Source organism: Bombus vosnesenskii, unplaced genomic scaffold (assembly GCF_011952255.1).
Source record: "Bombus vosnesenskii isolate JDL3184/JDL3185 unplaced genomic scaffold, Bvos_JDL3184-5_v1.1 scf7180000015105, whole genome shotgun sequence".
Lineage (NCBI taxonomy): Eukaryota > Metazoa > Arthropoda > Insecta > Hymenoptera > Apidae > Bombus > Bombus vosnesenskii.
In genome coordinates this window covers 9,031-13,822 of record NW_022883826.1, presented here as the reverse complement: position 1 = coordinate 13,822, position 4,792 = coordinate 9,031, and the positions used below count along the sequence as shown (strand labels likewise).

Genomic DNA, 4,792 nt, shown 5'->3' with positions numbered 1-4,792 from the left:
CATCGAACCTTTTTATTATATCATACGCCGTTTTTCCTTCCCTAACATACTCCAATTGTCTGTTCGATATTGCACTATAAATTATATTAATTGCCTTCAAGTCCTTCTTGTCCCAGTCTTCATCGTCTCTTTCGTTCTTCATTCTAGTTGTAACAACCTCGCATTCCTTATATTTGAGAAACATCGTGATTCTTTGCTTCCACATTCCATAATCCTCACCATCGAATATAGGTATCATGATTTCCGATCTCTCCATTTTAATTGATTGTTCCTTTTTTTCTTTTCTTACTCAAGCGTTCCTACGTGCTCGAAGTATATTTTTTTCTCTGAAAGTTTTTTTTTCTTTACTGAAAACTCACTCGCAAGATCGTAACCACGCACTAAATATCTTGCAAAACTAGTAACCACGCTCTGCTACCATGTTAAGGAAATTCGAGGATTTGGGAATACAAATTATTTACTATATTTCCCACACAACAGTTATACATCTATATTACTCTCTGAAGAACGTCTTGCACGCACGCTGGTCGCCAACCGACTATCCTAGATTCTGCTAACATCTGGCAACAGTCTTTTGTCTCCACTAAGCCTTGACGCCCTCTGGCCCTTACACACACACTCTCATGTACAGTGTAAATGTATCACTTCCCTAACAAATTATCATCGCCGAAACAAACAAACTCAAAAATGAAATGGAACAAGACAAAATGCTAAACAAAACAGTCTGCACATTCTCAAACGAAAACACCGCAGACAATCCCAAACAACCAGATCCAGAAATAAACTACTTCACAAACTACAATCAACTAAACACAATCCTCTCCAAACTAAACAACAAAAAATCCTCCGGCTTCGACGGCATCCCAAACACCCTACTCAAGCGCCTACCGAACAAAATAAAATGGTACTACACGGTACTCTTCAACAATGCTCTAAACAACACATACTTCCCCAGAAAATGGAAAAAAGCCAAACTGATAGCCATAACAAAAAATAACAAAGACGGCTCCTCGCCCGCAAACCTACGACCCATAAGTCTCCTCCCCAACATAAGCAAAGTATTTGAAATAACCATAAGCAACCCCCTAACCTCCTTCTGCACAAAAAACAACATAATCCCAGAGAACCAATTCGGCTTCCGACACAAACACTCCACAATCCACGCAATAAACAAACTCACGTCGGACATCTGCTGGGCCCTAAACGCAAAACAACGAGTAGCCGCCTGTCTAATAGACCTCGAAAAAGCTTTCGACACAGTCTGGATCCCAGGTCTCATATACAAACTGAACAAAAAAAAGTTCCCTAAACACCTGACTAAAATGGTCTGGGACATGATCACAAACAGAACATTCGTAATGACTGAAGGTTCACACTCATCAAGCAAAGAATTCTCCATAAAAAACGGCCTACAACAAGGTACAGTAAATTCCCCGTTACTCTTCAGTATCTACAACAGTGACTTACTAAACCTCTTTGATCTCAATACATCCACCCATAAACGCTCCATAGCCTTCGCAGACGACCTAATCATATACGTAACAGGCTGCAAAACCAAAACTATAAAAACGGAACTTCAAGAACTTTTTGAGAAAATAAACGACTATTACCACGCATGGAAACTAAAGATCAACATAAGCAAATGCGAAACCATACTGTTTAGACCCAAGTCAAGTAAAATCGGCCCAACAGAAAGAGAACACTGCAAAAAATTTCAGATAAGAGAAAAAACAGACAAAGGGGCCCTCATACCACACAAAAACTGCGTAAAATACTTAGGGGTAAACATAGACTACAAATTAAATTACAAGCAGCACACCGAAATTCAACTTACCAAGGCCAATAAAGCATTTTGGAAAATGAAAAATCTATTCCACTCCAAACAGCTCGACAGGAAAGTAAAAATCCTATGCTATCAAGCACTAATCAGACCGATTATAACCTACGGCTGCCCAATCTGGTACAACATATCAGCCTCCCAAATGGAAAAAATTCGCATATTCGAAAGAAAATGCATCAGAGCCTGCTTGAGTACCTACAGATCCGAACACAGCGGATTCAAAAAATATATAAAAAACAAAACAATATACGACCTAGCCCACGTCCACCGCATAGACTGCCACATCCTAGAGCTAATACGAAACCACTTCGCGCAAGCGGCAAAGATAAAAGAAAATAGTTTAATCTTCAGTTGCTTATTTCCAAATGATACATACTACAAAAGCACTCTGACAACAGGCTACATCCCGCCAGAAGCTTTCCCATACCTTGACGGAAAAAACTACCTACAAGACCAAAATAACATCCCGATAATCTACCATATAAAAAGGAAAATAGGGACCCAAACTATACTCTACGAAGAAAACCTAGATGGCCAGTCCGCAGACACCAGATGGAGATACAACATGGCCCTCCCTCTGAAAGACATCAAAGACAAACACAGAAAAAATTCAAAAAAATATTGGTGGATACCGAATCCATAATAAAATAAGAGAGAAAATCCTCTAAACCGATAAAACTCAATTCTGCCCCCGTACAACACAGGCGCAAACATCGTAATCACTGCAATTCGCCTTCTTTTAAAAGAAACTTATTTATTCAATATCCCCCTCCCCCTCCCCCTCCCCTTACCCCACCCCGCCCCCAAACACCTCAGCACCCAAAAATATACTACCGAAGCGTCCTGTTTTGCGACCCAGTTTCCAGGACAAAAACAACAAGTAAGAACAAAATCACATAGAAGCTCCGCTCCTCCAGCGGCTTAAACCAAAAGATATATCCAACACGAAAAATGTAAAGCGTCAACAACATATTACAGCATGGCTACGTAGTGCCGTTGCGTATCGGTACCTCTGCCTAAGATACCATTATATAAATTCACCGTTTATTGTGAACACTATAATGTATTCAAAATTGTATATTGGGTTTTAAATAAACAGCTTAAAAAAAAAAAAAAAACTACGCTCGTTAAAGCCCAGAACTGAAGACGGCACGTCGCGAGTTCGCGGCATACAGAGGAGCAGCCGAACACTTCCCAGAGAATGGAAGTTTCTTATTAAAAGAAACATATACAGCATTTATTAAAGGAACACTACACATGCAAGCGGCCAGCCCCTCCCTTGCGTGTGGTGTTGATGGATGCACTTTCTGGGAGTACTTGGTTAAACGTGCTTGGTGTTAAGCACACAGCGCCTCGACGATCAACTCGCACAACACTAGTCCCACTGTCGTCCCGCCCGTGGAGGTTTTAGCCGGTAAGAATCCGGCACTACCTTCTGCCCACCTACACTTAGGGTAGTAAGGTGTCTATGAAGATTTTCCTCCACGTAAAAAAAAAAAAATTTCTTTTTGTAGTATGAAAGGAGAGACGTTTAACACTCCCGTATACAAGGGTGGAACATACATATAAATGGTAAGGCACTGTCGCCTTTCGGCGGCACTTACCAGATCTTTTTGGGAGGACCGCGGAGGGCTTCCGCTATCCTTCCGGATAACGCAGGTGCCAATAATTTTTTCTCACTGGCGAATAATCTTTACCAAAATTTTTTGTGACAAATGATCTTTACATCCTTTTGAGCATTGGATTTCGAACGATATATTAGACGCGAATCTAGATGTTTGATCCATTGACATCATGTAATCAAAAACGAAATACATAAAAAAATTTGATATGCAACTGACAAAATTTACACTACTAATTATCAAATTCCAAACTTGAACAATATAATCATAGTCAAAACTTGGATACATACTGATGGATAAAAAGTGGCGCCTACCGACATCCTGGATCAAATTCAGTAAACATATTTCTTTGAATTTTTTCGAAAGTTTCTATTTGTAAATTGGTTAGTTAATTATTTTGTTTTATTTTATTTATATTATCACATATTACTTAATTTCCTTTTTTATTATTTTATGTTTTTTATCTTATTTATTTATTTTATTTCATCAACATAATTTTCGTATGCCCTAACAAAGCATGAAATAGTCAATGCAAATATTGTAATTAAATATAAGAAATTATAATCTGTGAGTACACTAATTTTAAAGCCATTGGATTGGATTCATTATTTATTTAAAAAAAGTTTTTTTCGTATTTGTTAAATATATATAAAAGCTTGCCACACAATTCAATAACTTTATTTCTTTCTTTCCATTGTAAAAAAATCACAAAAAGACGCTGTTTTAGAACGTTGTAATTCAGGGCACTCCCTTAAGGTCCAAGGGCTGTCCTCGACGAAGTACCCTAATACCAATGTGACCTAATCGCATTCTCGCGGTTACGATTTATCGTTCGATTAGCTTGAAATCAGTTGTTTTAAAGTTCAATAGTATGGGAACTGTTTGCATCTTGTTCAGTACACAGGATTCGGTCGAATAACCTTTACAGACGACCATGGGATGGTTCCATGTGAAAAGATAGTAAGAGAATATATGATACAAATTTTTCATCCGTGGTTTAGTTTCCAAGCAAGCGAGTCTGAAAATTTGTCAAGTATACTTGAACGTGGCTAATTATAGACTGGGTATGAACAAACAATCAGCAGGGAGTTACTTTATCTGCGAAAATGGCTTCATTTTTATGAAATTAGGATTTGGATATATTTAATTAAAAATTGTCCTAGTATACGAGTACGATAAACTTCCGAATTTATTTGTCTCATAAGCGATGCGTCTTTTAAAGAAATTGTATTTTTTTCATTTTTGACTTATTTTCACATGTTATATAACTTCTTGTCGATTATTTACACCCGCCCAATCCGGAATTAACAATATTCAAGTATATATATTT

General features: G+C 37.9%; 1 non-coding gene across 1 annotated transcript; it reads left to right on the top strand.

Moving 5' to 3' along the window:
• The first annotated feature begins 3,348 nt into the window (after nucleotides 1-3,348).
• LOC117240956 lies at nucleotides 3,349-3,455 on the top strand. The gene has a single exon (XR_004494832.1). It is a non-coding gene; the product is annotated as a U6atac minor spliceosomal RNA (small nuclear RNA).
• Nucleotides 3,456-4,792: the final 1,337 nt, after the last annotated feature.